The 19,178-nt window shown below is 35.7% G+C and overlaps 1 protein-coding gene and 1 pseudogene across 31 annotated transcripts in view; one reads left to right on the top strand and one right to left on the bottom strand.

Moving 5' to 3' along the window:
• The window catches only part of SLMAP (sarcolemma associated protein), a 149,013-nt gene that overhangs the window by 28,563 nt on the left and 101,272 nt on the right, over nt 1-19,178 (top strand). The window lies entirely within an intron of this gene.
• Nucleotides 10,815-12,005, bottom strand: LOC144241994 (pyruvate dehydrogenase E1 component subunit alpha, somatic form, mitochondrial pseudogene; annotated as a pseudogene).

The raw sequence follows: 19,178 nt of genomic DNA, 5'->3' as shown, positions 1-19,178 counted from the left end.
GTTGGGATGAAAAAAGTCTTCTAGGTTAGGCATTCCTTATCCACATTAAATTTTAAGTAGACTTAAATGTAAGTTGATATCTTATTGAGTAAAGTATGATTTGTGTAAATGGGACATGAATCCCAGATGTCAAAAATGTATTGAAATGTTAAAATTTTGTAATTCTACACATTAACAGCATAGATGATATTCTCTTAGTACATATATATACACACACACATATATAATATATATTAATTTACATTTAAGTTAGTTGGCATATAGTATGATAATGATTTTAGGAGTAGAATCCAGTGATTTATCCCCTGCATATAGTACCTGGTACTCATCCCAACAAGTGTCCTCCTTAATGCCCCTTTCCCATTTAATCCATTCCCCCAAAACCCCTCCAGCAATTCTCACTTTGTTCTCTGTATTTAAGAGTCTCTTATGTTTTGTCCCCCTCCCTGTTCTATATTGCTCTCTTCTCTTATGTTCATCTGTTTTGTATCTTAAATTCCACATATGAGTGAAGTCATATGATATTTGTCTTTCTCTGACTAATTTCATTTAGCATAATATGCTCTAGTTCCATTCATGTTGTTGCAAATGGCAAGATTTCATTCTTTTTGATTGCTGAGTAATATTCTGTTGTACATAGACATATCTTCTTTATCCCTTCATCAGTTGATGGACATTTGGGCTCTTTCCATACTTTGACTATTGTTGATAGTGCTGCTATAAACATTGGGGTGCATGTGCCCCTTTGAATCAATACTCCTGTATCCTTTGGATATATACCTAGTAGTGTAATTGCTGGGTCATAGGGAGTTCTATTTTTAATTTTTTGAGGAGCCTCCACATTGTTTTCCAGAGTGGCTGCACCAGTTTGCATTCCCACCAGTAGTGCAAAAGGGTTCCTCTTACTCCACATCCTCACCAATATCTGTTGTTGCCTGAGTTAATTTTAGCCAATTTGACCGGTGTGAGGTGGTCTCTCATTGTGGTTTTGATTTCTATTTCCCTGATGATGAGTGATGTTGAGCATTTTTTCATGTGTCTGTTGGCATCTGGATGTCTTCTTTGGGAAAGTGTTTATTCATGTCTTTTGCCCATTTCTTTACTGGATTAATTGTTTTTTGAGTGTTGAGTTTCATAAGCTCTTTGTAGATTTTGGGTACTAACCCCTTATCTAATATGCCATTTGCAAATATCTTCTCCCATTCTGTTGGTTGCCTTTTAGTTTTGCCGATTAAATTTCTTTCACCGTGCAGCAGCTTTTTATCTTGATAAGGTCCCAGTAGTTTATTTTTGCTTTTGTTTCCCTTTCCTCCAGAGACATGTTGAGTGAGAAGTTGCTGCGGCCAAGCTCAAAGAGGTTGTTGTCTGCTTTCTCCTCGAGGATTCTGATGGCTCCCTGTCTTTAGGTCTTTCATCCATTTTGAGTTTATTTTTGTGTATGGTGTTAGAAAGTGGTTCAGGTTCATTCTTTTGTATGTCGCTGTCCAGTTTTCCTAGCACCATTTGCTGAAGAGACTGTCTTTATTCCATTGGATATTCTTTCTTGCTTTGTCAGAGATTAGTTGGTCATATGTTTGTGGATCTGTTTTTGGATTCTTTATTCTTTTCCATTGGTTTTTGTGTCTGTTTTTGTGCCAGTACCATACTGTCTTGATTACTATAATGCACTTGTGATACATCTCAAATTCTGGAATTGTAATGTCTCCAGCTCTTTAGTACTCTTTGATGTTCTGAGTATTTATCTGGGAATTTATCTTTGCATTTCTCTTGGTACAAAAAATTATGTCTCTGCAGTGTGTGTGTGTGTGTGTGTGTGTGTGTGTAGTCCAGCTCTTACTATGTCCACAGTATGTGAATGAGAGATACTCTGAGGACTGCTTAATCTGGGGATGATTGATAGTTATTTTATATTTGGCCAAAATTAAATTTTTAGTGCATATTCTATAATATTCAACAAGAGTTAAATGTCATTGTATCTACTCTGATGAACACTTACCTATTAAAGAGTGGTTATAGGAAATTATAAACCAAGATTTTAAAAAATGAAACACTGATCAAATTTAAATATTTTGCAGTGCAAGATAGATTTTGTGAATTATCAAATTCTCTTACTTAATTTTATGTTACTTTGGTCACTTATTTTCATTTCATGTAATTTTATAATAGTTTTTCAGTTTTACATTCTTATTTTTGTGGTAGGTGCTGAATATGTGATGATTAAAATGTAGTTTCAACATTAAGTAAAAATGAAGATATCAAGCAATTATTAAATATGTAAGACTAATAATTCCTCTGAATTTATATAACGTAAAATGAGGTCATGTACGTGGAACTGTTTTTATAAAGTATTGGTTAGAAGTTAAGTAGCTGGTTTTAAATATAGAAGAAATATTCAAAATTCATTCTAAATTTAATAGAAAAACAGAATTAAGTTACTCTGGAGCAAAGGGGTCAAGTAAAATATTTTCAATTTCAGAGAGTTTTATACATGAATTTAAAGATCATAANAGGGAAAAACTTCGGAGGAATGGCTTTTTGTGAGTTTGGCCCAGTGTAAGTATATAGCACCAGTCTTACCTAAAAAAAAAAAAAAAGTACCATTTTATTTAGCATGTGTTGCAGTTCTAAACCTTAGTAGTTTTTTACTTGCATAATTTCTCTTGTAAAGCATGTATGTCAAAACCCAGAATCTGCACTGTCACTTCCTTGTTGTAAATCTAGCTCTGCTTCTAAGATAACATGCCTGAAACTGAGTGTAAATTTCTCAGGATCTTGAAAAACAGTTTGAAAACAAAGTAAAATTTAAGGTATGATTAATTTCATATGTTACGACCATTTAAAAGTTTATTTCAGTATTTTCAATATGATTTTCAAAAACTATCAAATGAATTCCTGTATCAATGGAAAACTCTAAAAATTCCTTGTTTTATGGCACAGCATCTAAATTTGCTCAAAATACTCAAAAATTGTAATTTTAGTAATAGAGATCTCTCATACCAGAACCAATTTACTTTCATTGCTAAACTTTAGAGTTGAAACTCTGTAAAGGCATTTCATCTTAAATTTTGCTTGATTTTTAAAAATATTTTATTTTGTTTTATTTGATTTTATAATTTATTTCTGAGAGAGAGAGAGAGACAGCAACAGCGTGAGCAGGGGAGGGTCAGAGAGAGAGGGAGACACAGAATCCGAAACAGGCTCCAGGCTCTGAGCTGGTTGTCAGCACAGAGCCGGACGCGGGGCTTGAACCCATGAACCGTGAGATCATAACCTGAGCCGAAGTCAGATGCTTAACCGACTCACCCGGTGCCCTTTTGCTTGATATTTTAGATTTTATTTATTTTTTTAAAGTTTATTTAGAGAGAGAGAGAGAAGGAGAGAATGAGTGGGGGAAGGGCAGAGAGAGAGAGGGAGAGAGAGAATCCTAAGCAGGCTCCACACTGTCAGTGCAGAGCCCAATATGGGACTTGAACCCATGAACTGTGAGATCATGACCTGAGCTGAAACCAAGAATTGTGCTCTCAACCAACTGAGCCACCCTGGCATCCCGATATTTTAGATTTTAAATGTTTATTTTTAATTTGTTTTAAGAGAGAGAGAAAGAGTGAGAGCATACACATGAGCAGGGGAGGGTCAGAGATGGAGAATCCCAAGCAGGCTCCATGCTGTCAGTGCAGAGCCCAGTGAGGGGCTGTATCTCATGAAGCATGAGATCATGACCTGAGCCTAAATCAAGAGTTGGACACTTAACCGACTGAGCCATCTAGGTGCCCCAGATATTTTAGATTTTAAATAAACTCCTTAATTGAGGTGGATCCAAAATAGTATTTAGATGTGAGAAGTATGACAGGATATTTTAGTGGGATATTTTTTTGGTATGTTCAAAGGGAATTGTTTGAACTTGAACTACAGCTTTAATTGCACATCTGTTGCCTGCAGGTATCTTGTTTAAAAAGAAAAGTGAAATAATAGTAACAGTTGTCATTCTAACAATACTTTGACTTAAAATTTTGCCATAGTTGTGCTAATTAAATGTTTAAATGCAAACTTCTCAGTGATATTTTTATATAAAATACTTCTGTTGGTATTGATTTTAGTGTTTATGTGAAAGGCATAGAAACTTTTTATGAAACACTAATGCTTTATAATAGGATGTCTTTAGTCAAATTCGTCATTGTTAGAAATTGTTCTCATCTCTGTTATGAGATTGTCATTGTAGTTTTTCTTGTCTGTTGTCTTGAATTCTTTTAAGGTGCAGAACTTTGTCTTCTATGCTCATTTTATTAGGTTGGTTAGTACTGAATAGGTTTTGACAGGGTTTTATGTTTTCTTAGATCTTGTAGATACTGATTTTATCTATTATATTTTACTTAAATTATATCTTTTCCTTTAGATTTTACTCTATTTTGTATTCCTTTTACTTGACGATGATGAATCCTAAATGTATATAGTTATTTTTAGCATTAAACAGTTAATTTTTTAGAAGTTTATAGAGCCATTATATTTTCCGTTATACTATGTAAAAAAAATAGAGGAAATTTGTGAACATGTGTAAGCATTTAACAACACCAGCAAGTTATATAGGCTTATCTGCCTCTAGTCAGTGTGATATTTAAAGAGAAATTCTTTTCTCGTCTGAAACTCTGGTCCTATATCTCTGGCTTTTCATCCATTATAATTCCATTTCTAGATGTGTAGAATTCCTTAATCTAGATGTGAATTCCTAAAACATAAGCCCAGTATTCTACAGAGTTTGAAATCCTGTGGATTCATTTAGCCTTCATTGAGCACTTCCTATGTGCCACATACTATTGTAACCAAAACAAAGTCCCTGGCTTCATGAAGCTAACATTCTAGCACACATGTCCCATCATCCAGCTTTCATTATTACCTCAGCCTATTTAGGACAAATTGGGGTGTTTCTGATTTGTTGTCGGGGAATCCAGCATAATTCAGTTCCTCTTGTCCTGTAAGGTTGCGGTGTAAAAGCAATGCTATTACATGGCCCCAAAGTATCCTGGTTAAATTTGAGTTTTGTCCTGAATTCCTAGTACTCTACATTTGGTGAAATTTGTACATATCTCCTTTAATTTTATAAATTTAGATCGTATATATGTATGTTCTTGGTCTCTTCTTTACGAACAGGTAAACTTAAATTATTCTTCAAAGTCATCAGGGAATTGCTTAGATAAGCCATTGAATGATTTTGTTTTGATGGTTATTTCTTTAGTTTCTTCTCTAGTCTGAAACTTACTTTTCTGTCTTCCTCAATATGATTTTAATAGAACTTTTAAAACTGTTGTTTGCCTGACATTGTACTTTTCTAGTTTTTAACTTTTTGACAGTTTTGACATTTCTATCTTTATTTCCATTGTCTGTGGTTTTCATAAAGACTTTATCCTGTCAAATTTCCTCCCTAATTCTCTCAAAATTCACATATTTACAGTCTTAAATTACTACTTCAAAGAGTGTTATTTCACAATTTATGTACTTATGAATTTCTTAACCATATTTTTAGTTTATTTTTAACTTCTTAAAGTTTACACTTTAGTGGTTTTTAGTATACTCACAAAATTCTGTTTATTTCCAGAACATTTTTATTGCTCCCCCAAAAAAACTGTACCCAATCACTCTTCATTTTCTCCTCTCCCGGCCCCTGGCATCCATCAGTCTACTTTCTGTCTCTATACATTTGCCTATTCGGGAGATACTTCATCTAAATGGAATCGTATAACATGTAGACTTTTGTGTCTGGCTTCTTTCATTCATCCTGGTGTTTTCAAGGTTCATCCATGTTGTAGCATATATCTTTACTTTATACCTTTTATTGCCAAATTTATTCCATTTTAGGCATATACCATATTTCATTTATCACTTTTACCACATACTCAGTTGATGGATGTTTGTGTTGTTTCTACTTTTTGACTATTAAAAGTAATATTGCTGTGAACATACATGTACACATTTTTTGTGGACATATGTTTGCAGCTTTCTTGATTATATACCTAGGAATAGAATTGCTGAGTCATATTGTAACTCCATATTTAATGTTTTAAGAAATAGCCAAACTGTCTTCCAAACTGGCTGTACTATTTTACATTTCTACCAGCAGTGTATGAAGGTTTGATTTCTCTACTTCCTGGTCAACACTTCTTACTGTCTTTTTTATTGTAGCCAGCTAATATGAAGTCATTTTACTGTGATTTTGATTTGCATTTCCCTAATTAATAACATTGTGAGCATCTTTTCATGTACGTATTGGCTATTTGTATATTTTTTTTGGAGAAATGTTCATGTCCTTTACCCATTTAAAAAATTAAATTATTTATATTTCTATTGTTGAGTTGTATATTCTGGATATAATTCCCTTATCAGTTGAGTGATTTCAAAAAATTGTTTCCATTCTATATATTGTTTTGATAGTGCCTTTTTTGTTATTACATTAAAACAAATAACATAAAATTTACTATTTTTTAGCATTTTAAGGGTAAAGTTCAGTGGTATTAAATACATTTACTGTGCAACCATTACCTTTATTCATTTCCAGAACTTTTCCATCATCCCAGACAGAAACTCTATACCCAATAAACAATAACTCTCCTTTTTCTTCTACCTCAGTCCCTGATAACTGCTATTTCTACTTTGTGGCTCTATAAATTTGCCTATTCTAGGTGCCTCATGTAAGTGGAATAATACAATATTTGTTCTCATGGTGTCTTTTATAGCAGAAAAGTTTTAATTTTGATGAAGTTCAGCTTACCTGTTTTATTTTTCAAGTAATTTTTAATGATCTTAAATTCTTTCATTTATTTTGTCACTTGTGCTTTTGATGTTATATTTCAGATGCTATTCCCTAATCCAAGGTCATGAAGATTTATTTTAATCATTTTTGAGTACTCTCTTACTTGGTTCTTTCATCCATATTTAAAACATCAATATAACTATCAAAGGTTTTATAAGAAGGCTTTATTAAATGTTTTTTAAATTAATTAATTGTTTATTTATCTTGAGAGAGAGAGAGAAAGAGAGAGAAAGACAGCAGGGAGGGGCAGAGAAAGAGGATTCCAAGCACGGACAGTGCAGAGCCTGATGCACAGCCGTGAGATCATGACCTGAGCTGAAATCAAGAGTTGAATGCTTAACTGATTGAGTCACTCAGGTACCCCTAAATGTTTAATTTTTAGATCAGGATAGTGGCTTTCAAATTTTAAAATCTCCTGGATGCTTACTAAAACTACACATTCCTCAGAGGATATTTGTATGTTCTTAGTAAACTTTTAGGAGACTTCACATCACATTGAAAAAGTGTGGAAGTAAAATAGGCCAACGTAGTGATTAAGAGCATGGATCCTGGCATCTCACTACTTGAGTGTGAGGTAGACAATCCTGGTTGTGACTTGCTAGCTGTATGATCTTGGGCAAGTCACTTGTTCTCTCTAGGCATTCATTCCCTCTCTTAGAGGGTCCCTTGCTCTCTCTGTTGCAAGGGTTAAACAAGCAAATATCTGTGAAGTGCTTAGAGTAATTTGGCAATAGTGTTAACCACATACATGTTAGATATTGTTGTACCCTTTAACTTTAGTAATGTCATTTCTAGGGACCTAATCTAGAACATTATCACTGATGTTGCATAAAGATGTAGGTATAACAGTTTTATCATAGAGTAATTGCAAGAATTTACCATATATAGTCTAAATTAATGAAATTTGTGAAATGTCATCTGCCATTTAGTCATATTTTCAAAAATATTTAAAGCCATGAAAAATAATGATGTAAGTGAAAAAGTCAAGTAAATATATAACTATATATAAATTATGTCTCTAAACTTCTTTGAAAATATGGGGCAGGGAAGCAGAGTGTTGGTCTTATAATGCATATGAAGTAGTATGTTAAAATGTTGACAGTGGTTATTCTTGGAAGCTGGGAGGAGTGGTTTTAATTTTCTTCTGTACTTTATTGTACTCTCCTGACTTCAACAATAAGTATACACAGAAAACCAAATAATTTTGTTTATTTATTTTTATTATTTTAGAGAGAGAGAGAGCACAAGCAGGGGAAAGGGACGGAGGGAAAGAGAAAGAGAATCCCAAGCAGGCCCTACACTGAGCACGGAGCCTGACATGGAGCTCGGTTCTACAACCCTGGGATTATGACCTGAGCCAAAATCAAGAATCAGGTGCTCAGCTGACTGAGCCACCCAGGTGCCCCTAAGTTATTTTTTAAAAAGACCAAATGTGGAGAAAGCCCACTGTAAAATAGGAAAAATGACAGGAAAATTGGAAAAGCTCAATGTGAAATAGGAAAGCAAAATGTAAACAGGAAACCTGAGTCCTAGTACCAGTATTGCTATTAACTAGTTTCAAGCCTTGGGGTGCGTGGCTGGCTCAGTTAGTAGAGCATGCAACTCTTGATCTTGGGGTCATGAATTCACATCCCACTTTGGGCAGGCAGATTATTTAAATAGTTTTCAGCCTTGAATGAAATTTCTGTATACCTCAAGACACTGTTTCCTCATCCATAAAATGGGAAGTTGAACTAAAATTAAAAAGACAGTGTGTAGACTGATTAAGAGTTGGGAGCTGAGAGGGGAGAGTTAGGGACTGCAGTTGAAGAGATCACTGTGTGGGTTCATGCCCTAGTCACTTGGTGACTTCTGGCAAGTAATTTAACCTCTCTGTGCCTCAGGTTTCTATAATGTGGGTATAGTACTAATACCTCATAGGGGGGCTGTGAGAATTAAATGAGTTAATACTACATGTAAAGGACTTAATAATATAGAGTCTGACACAGGAAAGGTTCAATCAGTGTTAACTGTTTTTACTGGTATATAAGATCCTTTCTAATGCAGTCATTTATTTCCAATAATATTGTTAGTCAAGTGAGCGATTCTTAAATTTGTGTATCATTTGAAATTTGGCTGATTTTTTAATTTAGGTATTTTGGAGTCCCTATTCCCCTCCCCCAGCTTTACTATTATATCTTGTATTTAGTATAGGCAGCTTCTTTGGGGCCCTAAATTATCTTATCATCGAGGGTATTTTTCAACAGTAAAAATCTCATTTGATTTTATAGAGGTTTTTTTTTTCCAGTTCTTTTTGTTCTGAAGCTAATGTATAGAGCTTAATATATTTGTAATTAAGTTACATAGGCTGTTAGGCTGTACCTATTTTTCTTCAACTGATGTTTCAATTTTAAACTTAGGGACTATTACAGGTCAATTAGTCCATTCTAGTAAAAGCTAATGTTGAAAGGTAAACAACTGAATGGTGGTAGAGCATGACCTATAGTATGACACAGTTGAGGCATAGATGTTACTCAATTTAATCCCAGAAAAAGAATGTATCCAAATGCTTTAAGAGAGAAATCTGAGTATCAAAATCACATTCAGAGTTAGCAACCATGTTAATTCATTTTGGAACTCTGCACATAGACTATAGAAATAGATGACTTTCATAATATATCATTTTCTTTCACTGACTATATGAGATACTTAATTAAGTCTTCAGTTGGAAAGTGACTCAGCTATTCCATCCCTTTGGAAATTTTCGTCTGTAAGCAAGTCACTGTATGGTACCTCAGTTTATAATGGCAGTCATAATGAAGATGATTATATTTTTATCCTGAGAGGGATAAGAATGAAAGTTGTGTTTTAATACATTTATTCTTAGATCTTTAGAAGCTCTCCCCTTCTCTGCAGGGTTATAGCTGCAGTAGGTAGCCCACTACAGGAGTCATTATTTCTGTGTTGGAGAACAAATTAGATGAGTAACATTGTCAGGAAGCAAAAGGCCGGAGTTTGACTCCATAGTTATGGAATATAGTTTGTTACTGAAAACAGATATTAGAGGATATTTTCCTCTTATTAATAACTTTTGCTTATAAAACATACCTATCTAATTCCCATGACAGGAGAAAAGTGCTGTGTCTTCTGATTTGATAGACAAAATCAGCTCAAGGCAGCTTTGTGATTCACTGACAGAAGAGGGAAGAGTTCTTCTGGAATTAAGGATTGGATTTTATTTTAGGATGAGTGGTTTGTCTAAATACAGATATGAGAGAGTTCCTACCCTATATGTCAGATCTCTTATTCTATCTTCCCAGAGATTTAATTCAATGCCTCCAAATTCTCCAGATGTATACCTTTGTACCATCTGCTACTTGGGTCATGTTAATTACATAGTGTTTATATTTCTTCCTCCATGTTTTTCTTTCTGAATGTAAGAATTTGTGAGTTTTCTCCTTTAAACATTTTGAGCTACGGTTTCAAATGTTTGTTGGTTTGTTTGAGTTAAAAAAAAATTTTTTTAATACAGAAGAGACAGGTAAAATGTCTGCCGCTATGGAGGGAAATTAGGAAACTATGGGATATAGGGGAGATATTGTGCTTTCTACTGCATCACTGAACCTTTGGAACCCATTACATTTTTCTCCCAAAATTTTTTAATGTTTTATTTATTTCTGAGAGAATGAGAGAGAGATTGAGCAGGGGAGGGTCAGAGAGAGAGGGAGACACAGAATCTGAAACAGGCTCCAGGCTCTGAGCTAGCCATCGGCACAGAGCCTGACGTGGGGCTCGAACCCACAAACCGTGAGATCATGACCTGAACTGAAGTCGGACACTTAACTGACTGAGCCACGCAGGTGCCCCTTCTCCCAAATTTTTAAATCTAATATTATAGCATAGCATAAACACATTCACAGAAGTTTTGTTTGTTTTATGGGTTTTAGCCTTTTTAAAGTTGAGACCACAAAATCTCTTAAAGTTGACCATGAATGTTTCATTCAAGGCATAACGATAAATTTACAGTTTTCCTTTAAGTGATCCACTTAAACTTGATTCACTGATTCACACCATAAACTCTAAAAGGTGGATTGTTGGTGTAGCTTGATGGCTTAATTCTTCTAAAGCTGGTTCATAATGAACTGTTGCACACTGGACCATTTTGATGTCACTCATTTCAGTTTCTTTCCTCACTTCAACATCAATTTCTTATAAGTCTTCAACACTGGCTATAGTGCTGTCTACTATTCTATTTTTGAGAAACATAATGAGGTCACTCTTCTTGTATTTCTTCTTGTATATGATAAATGACTCCAGGATCACCCATACTGTGTCCTTGATATTGGTTAATCTGCAGCTCCATCAGCATGGTCCCCTCCACAGATCTATAATAGGCAGCTACGATTTTTGTTGCTTCCTAGACATACATTCCATCTGCTCTTACCCCAGGAATAAACTTGTCTCTCTCTTGTAGTAATCAGTGCTGGCTGCTGCTCTCTCAGCAGATGCTCCCATTCCACAGCAGTTATTCCCACAGATGAAAATAAGTAGTGATTTCCACAAAACTGTCATATTGTAATTTTTGAATATAAAGTCAAGCAGAACTCATCTTTCCCATTGTATTTACAGGCCAGACCAATACCAGCTCCCAGAGGCACCTGAGCTCTGACAATGCCATTCCCCCAGGAGCTAGCATTTGTTTGCATACATGTGCATTGATCCTTCTTTTTCTTTAGTGCAGCCTTCTCTTTGTTCTGTAAGCTCTGCAGATTTCTTTCTGGGACAGAAGATCCACAAATAAGCAAAAGCCATGAGCCCAGTAGGTTGAGATGAGATGATCTGTGATATTTATCCAATCTCAAGTTCCCCATGACCTCTTGACACTTTACAAGTGACAAAAACCGTGAATAATATTCTGTTAATGCTCTCGGTGAATAGTCTGTATCATTCTCTACTATTTGAGTCCCTCTTCCCTGTTGAGCACTGTTATGATAGGAGGGCCCTCTTCTAATCCATGAAGGTCACATTTCTTAATTTAAAATGTAGCATCATTTGTGAAGTTGTCGGATATGCCTCTAGCAAGCAGTCTCCTAGCTGTGATAGTGAGGAAATGGAGGGTATCTTTTTTTTTTAGAGCATCTTCCTCTTGAGTGCAGGCCCTGGTGATAGCTGTGGTGGTGGTGATGGTGTCATCCTCTACACTAGGCCATAGGCCCACAAACATTTTATAAGGGTGTACAATATTCATGAATGGGCTATAATTTTCTTAACCATCCTTCCATTGTTACATAGTTTCCATTGTTTGGAAACTATTATAAATTTTGCTTTGCTGAATATCTTTATACTCAGATCTGATCTGTCTTTAGTCACATTTTTTTTTATTACTTCTTTAGGCTAAACTTTCAGAAGTGAATCAAAAGTCACATTTTATTTTTTTTATTTTTATTCTTTTTAATTTTTTTTAATGTTTTATTTATTTCTAGGAGAGAGAGAGAGAGAGACAGCATGAGCAGGGGAGGGTCAGAGAGAGAGGGAGTCACAGACTGAAATAGGCTCCAGGCTCTGAGCTGGCAGTCAGCACAGAGCCCGACGCGGGGCTCGAACCCACAAACCGCGAGATCATGACCTAAGCGAAAGTCGGACACTTAACCGACTAAGCCACCCAGGCGCCCCAAAAGTCACATTTTAAAAGCTCTTTTGGTATACTTTGCCAGACTGCTTTTCAGATAGTTTATTCTCCCATGATCAGCTTGTGAAAATGTTTCTTTTATGTCAGTCGTGGAACCACCAAATATTATTTAAAATACTTCCTGCTACTTTTAGTTTTAACAAATTGAACCCCTTAAATTGTTATATTTTAAGGTCAATATGTGTGTGTATATATTCTTTTTTTCAGAAATTTTATTTATTCTTTTAAATATAATATTTATTTATTTTTACTGATTTTTTTTCTTTCATAGTTTATTGTCAAGTTGGTTTCCGCGTAACACCGAGTGCTCATCCCAACAGGTGCCCTCCTTCATGCCCATCACCTCCCTTCCTCTCTCTCCTACCTCCTAGAATTTTTTTAATGTTTATTTTTTTGAGGGAGAGAGAGAGCACGCGAGTTGGGGAGGGGCAGAGAGAGAGAGGGAGACACAGAATCTGAAGCAGGCTCCAGGCTCGGAGTTCATGTGGGACCCAGACTCAAGAACCACGAGATCATGACCTGAGCTGAAGTCAAATGCTTAACCAACTGAGCCACTCATGCATCCCTGTATTTATTCTTCTTATCCTTCCTCTGTTCATTGGCTTTTCAAAAACAGCCTTATTAAAGTATAATTTACACTCCATAAAATATCCCTATTGTACATGTAAGTTGAGTTTACGTGAAGTTGATTATTTTTAGTAAATCTGTAGTTTTGTAACCATCACCATAATCCAGCTGTAAAACATTCTCATCACCCAAAAAGTTCCCTTTTGTCCATTTGCATTCAGTCCTTCATCCCACACCCAGCTTTAGGCAACCACGGATCAGCTTTCTATCTCTATAAATTTGCATATTCTATAAATAACAAATAAAATCATACTCAATCCTTTGTATATGGCTTCTTTCACTTAGCATTGTTTTTGAGGTTCATCTATTTTGTAGAATATATCAGTAGTTCATTTTTATTTATTTAAAAATGTTTAATTTTGAGAAAGGGAGGGTGCATGCTCAAGTGAGTGGAAAAGAGGAGAGGGGGAGAGAGACAGAGAATCCCTCGCCAGGTGCCGCGCTCAAACTCAAGAACTGTGAGATCCTAACTTGAGCCAAAATCAAGAATCAGACACTTAACCAACTGAGCCACCCAGATGCTCCAGTTCATTTATTTTTATTGCCAATATATCTTATTTATTCAGTAATTGATAGACATTTGGCTTATTTCCATCTTTTGATTATTATAAACAAGAAACTGTTGTGCTAGGAACATTTGTGTACATTTCTTTCTGTCTTTCATTTCTCTTGAGTAGATATCTGGGAGTACAGTTGCTTGAAATCCATTAAATTTCTTATCATTACTTAGCCACAAAAATGTTTCTTTAAAAGAATAGATTATAGTACTAGATTTGAGAAGGAAGACAGTTCTACGATGTAAAAGAGTTAAAGTGGAATGATTGGAGTAGGCATGTGAAAAGTTCTAACACATGTAGTATGACTGTGTAATAATGGGAACCACCTCAGGATTTTTTGGTAGATGAGCAATGACCAGAACTTAAAACCAAGTGAAGGCAAATAAAATTAATGGGTATCTAAAAAAAAAAAAAAAAAACCATTGAAAACTTTTGTTCCATGAAAAATGAGAAAAATGGGAATGGGACATCATTTGCATTTATTTTGATGGAAAAATGAAAGTATGTAACACATAACATGCCCTTCTTAACATAAAAGAAGGCCATCAAGACTTTTGTAAACAGGCCAAAGATATAAGCAGTCATTTCTTTTTTTTTTTTTTTATTGTTTTTTTTTTATTTTTAGGAGAGAGAGAGAGAGACAGCGTGAGCAGGGGAGGGTTAGAGAGAGAGGGAGACACAGACTCTGAAATAGGCTCCAGGCTCTGAGCTGGCAGTCAGCACAGAGCCCAACGTGGGGCTTGAACCCACGAACCGCGAGATCATGACCTAAGCGAAAGTCAGACGCTTAACCGACTAAGCCACCCAGGCGCCCCATAAGCAGTCATTTCATTCAAGATTAACATATACAGCAAGTAAACATTCCTTCTTGCTAGAGATCACAGAAATAAATATTTAACAAATTGATTATATTAAATTAGCAAAATGTGCTAAAAAGATTGTGTTAGTGATGTTGCTTTGTGTGTTGATCTAGTTCATGTACAAAGCAATGTGATAAAGCCTATCCAGATCCTTGGAATAATAGGTTCTGAGGTTAGTTTCATTTTAGCTTCCTTCAATGTAATTAAAACATTTTAATAGTAAATTGTTAAGGAATAAATCAGAAGATAAGAAAATAGTACAGATTTTCCCCATGTGCTGAAGGTGAGTCTGGTTGTTCTGTCTCCTCCACTCTGTCTCTGTGACTCTAAACTCTGGAGGCACTAACTCAACACAGCTTCTTTTCTTTCCAGCCCAGAGAGCACATGTTTGCTCTCCTTTAGCCCGAACCCTGCTTTTACAGCTTTGGCTAAATCCTGGATCCAGTTGTTCTTTAATCCAATGACTCACACCTTAGGAGTTCCCCACCCCACTCCATGAATATGCTATTAACTTTCTCATTTGGAGTAAATAATTCTGTCCTCTCTACAATTTATATCAGTAAATTTGCTTTAGGCACTCATAGAAAAATATGCTTCCTACTGATTTTTTTTTTAAGTTCTTTGTGTTCTTCTGTATGGGTGGGACCAAACACTTGTGTCACTCCCAGTTAGTACACTACAGTACAGTCATCCAACAGTAAGTGGTTTTTTAGTTTGACAAGTTGTCTGCCAAAAAGTGATAAAGTAGAACATTCATTGAATCAAGAAATGGAACTTGATCCTTGCTTTATTTATTTTCCCCCTGCATCTTTCAAGTTATCTTTTTTCTTCTAACATCAGAAATTTTTTCTGTTTCTAATAAATTTTTATTGGATTAATATTTTTCCCTAGTTAACATAGATTTCTACATCATCATACTTGTTATTTAAGGTTGTAAAATTTTTTAAATGTTTTATTTATTTTTGAGAGAGAGAGAGACAGTGTGAGCAGGGAAGGGTCAGAGAGAGAGGGAGACACAGAGTCTGAAACAGGCTTCAGGCTCTGAGCTAGCTGTCAGCACAGAGCCCGACGTGGGGCTCGAACTCACGAACCGTGAGATCATGACCTGAGCCGAAGTTGGACGCTCAACCGACTGAGTCACCCAGGCGCCCCAAGGCTGTAAGATTTTTATTGTTGAGCTTATGTGAAGTCATAGGTAGTGTGTAACAAGAAGTTAAGAATGATAAAAAATAAAAAAATTTGTATTCATTTTATTATGCTTGGCAACACTTTTTGGTTTACTAAGAAATATATTATCAATTTCCTTTATATAGAGCAACCATAGTCTTCTGCTGAAACTGTAAATAATCTTTTCCTGTAGGTAGTTGTGTAACTGGGTTTAGTCCCTTTAGGTGTTGCTACTCAAATTGGTTTAACTACTTAAGGATCTCAGGAAGGGATGGCCCTGTAGGTTCTATTAGTTTTTGAAAAATTAATGCAGCAGAACTGGAAAGTCCAGTCAGTTAGGTGACTTGACTTTTTTTGAGCTCTGATTTCTGCCAGCTTATTCAGGTCACTTACGGTGTCTCTTTTTTACACTGGGAAAGGTATTGTTAGCCCTCGGCCGTTTCCCTGGCATCTTGGATGTTTCTTTTCCTGAGTTTTGTATACCTTTCTGACTATCCTATCTGGTATTCCTTCAAGCATTTTCTCCGTTTATTTCTCCTTAAATCCTAATGTTTCTAAAAGTTCACTCATTGTTTTCCCTGAATTGTTACTTTTGGATCATTTCATACATCACAATAATTTTAGTAACCATTCAAATGCTGATGCCTTTCAGATATATCAAGCCCTAAAGTTCCAAGTTTTTTATCCTCTGCCTGCTTACATTTACTCACTTGGATGTCCTATAGAGACTCCAAAAGCAATATACTCCAAACTGAAATGAATCATTCATCCAGCGCCCCCCCCACCAGTATTTCCAAATATAGATAATGGCGTTTTCATCTGCCCAGTTGCCCACGCTAGAAACTGTTGTCTTCAACACTGAGCACATAGGATCTATCACCCAGTCCCTTTTACTACTAAGATCCTACTTTAGAATCTTATTATTTCCTTATTTTAGTACTCATAACTGGTCTCCTTGCCTTCAATCTAGTACCCCTCAAACAATGTCAGTTTGATCTCAGTACTTTCCTGCCTAAACTCTATAGTGGCAAGTAACCTGTCATCTATACGATAAAGGTTGTACTGCTTGATATGTCGTCTTAAAAGGCTTGGTGACTGCTTGCTTCTCCAGCCTCAGTGCTGTGTTTCACATTCCAGACCCTCTCCTCAGTCTTCCCCTGCTGCTGCCCCTCATGTTGTTTCTTACCTCCGTTTGCCCATTCTGCTTAAATCCCTTCTCCATTCATCTTGACTCACCCTTACTCAGCCTTCATGATTCAGCATAGACAGTTCCTTTAGGAAGTCATTTTTTAATCTTCAGGGTGCCCTTCCAAGTGCCCTTCTTCTCTACTGGATTATTCTTATTAGTATATGAAAATGTTTTTTCTCTTATTTAAAGAAAATTATCTTTACTTTCCCTTCTATCTATTGCTCATCTTTTTTGATAAAAATTTTTTTATTGAGGTATAATTGATATACAACATTATATGAGTTTGATGTATAATGTTGATATACAATCTATGAGTTTCAGGTATGCAACATAATGATCCAGTATTTGTATACATTGTGAGATGATCATCATAATAAGTCTAGTTAATATCCATCATCATACACAGTTACAGAATATTTTTCGTGTGTTGAGAATTTTTAAGGTCTACTTACTCTTAAAACAACTTTCATATATGCAGTGCAGTAATATTAACAGTAGTAAGTATGCTGTACATTACTTCATTGTAGCTTATTTATTTTATAACTAGAATTTTGTACCTTTTGACACCCTTCACCCATTTCTCCTTATCTTCACCCCCTGCCTTTAGCAACTACCAGCCTGTTCTCTGTATTTATAAGCTTGTTTTTTTGTTTGTTTATTTTTAGATCCCACATGTAAGTGAGATCATGCAGTATTTGTCTTTCTCTGTCTGCTTTATTTCACTTAGCATAATGCCCTCAAGGTCAATCTGTGTTATCACAATGGCAAGATTTCATTTTTTTAATGGCTGGATAATATTCCATGGCGTGTGTGTGTGTGTGTGTGTGTGTGTGTGTGTGTATGTATTTATCCATTCATCCATCAGTGAACACTTAGGTTGTCTCCATACCTTGACTGTTGTAAATAATGCTGCAATATATCTTCTTGAGTGCGTATATCTTCTTGAGTTAATGTTTTTGTTTTCCTCAGGTAAATATTCAGAAGTGGAATTTCTGGATCTTATGATAGTTCTGTTTTTTTAACCTCCGTACATTTTATGTAATGGCTGAACCAATTCACATTCTCACCAACAGTGCACAAGGAATCTATTTTCTCTACATCCTTGCCAACACTTGTTATTTCTTGTCTTTTTGGTAATAGTGATTCCACCAGGTGTGAAGTGATATCTCATTGTGGTTTTGATTTATATTTCCTTCATGATTAATGATGTTGAACACCTTCTCATGTACATGAGATGTCTAACAAGACATCTGTATGTCTTCTTCAGAAAAATGTCTATTGAGATCCTCTGTCCATTTTTTAATCAGATTGGTTTCTTTTTTGTCTTATATTGGATGAGTTCTTTATATATTTTAGATATTTACCCCTTAATAGATAAATGATTCACAGGTATTTTCTCTCATTCAGTAGGTTGATGGCTTTCTTGGCTGTGCATGTGCATTTCTTTGCTTCCCTTTAGAGCAAAACTTCTTAAAAGATTTGTCTATAGGTGTGGTTTCTCATTTCTCTACGTTCATTTCCTCTTGAATCATTCCAGTCAAGCATTCATTCACTGCTACATCTATACAGTTCTTGTCAAGGTCATCAGTGACTTCCAAGTTGCTTTTCCAGTAGTCAGTTTTTGTTTTTTTTCTTAGTTGATCTTTCAGCATCATTTGACAAAGTTTCGCCTGCATTCTTGGAAAACATCATTCCCATAGCTTTTGGGACACATCACTTTCCCTTGGTTCTTCTCATTCTTGACTGGCCACATTTTAAATTTCTTTTGCGTGGTCTTTTTCTCCGTGACCTATATATTTTGGACTGTTCCAAGGCGCTCTCCTTGGTCTTCCTGTCTGTTTGTACTTGCTGTCTTGGTGATTTCATCCCATCTCTCTTTTTCTTTTTTTTTTTAATTCTGAGAGAGAGAGAGAGAGCGAGCAGGGGAGGGTCAGAGAGAGAGGGAGACACAGAATCTGAAGCAGGCTCCAGGCTCTGAGCTGTCAGCACAGAGCCCGACGCGGGGCTTGAACCCATGAACTTTGAGATCATGACCTTAGCCGAAGTCGGACGCTTAACCGACTGAGCCACCCAGGCGCCCCGATTTCATCCCATCTCTTGACTTTACATTGTATGTGCGTGGTAACAACCAAATTTTTATCTCAAGCCCAGACCTTTCCTGAACTCTAAGTTCTTATCCAGCTGTTCTTTTGACATTTCCACTTGATGCCTAACAGCTCCCTCAAATTTAATATGTCCAAAGCCAACTGCTAATCTCTCCCTCAACCTCAGTAATAAAATCAAAAACAACCAAAAACTTCCCTCCTTC

Source organism: Crocuta crocuta, unplaced genomic scaffold (genome assembly GCF_008692635.1).
Source record: "Crocuta crocuta isolate KB4526 unplaced genomic scaffold, BGI_CrCroc_1.0 scaffold87, whole genome shotgun sequence".
In the NCBI taxonomy this organism is placed as follows: Eukaryota; Metazoa; Chordata; class Mammalia; order Carnivora; family Hyaenidae; genus Crocuta; species Crocuta crocuta.
Note: the sequence above shows the minus strand (reverse complement) of the source record. Positions and strands in the feature narration are given on the sequence as shown.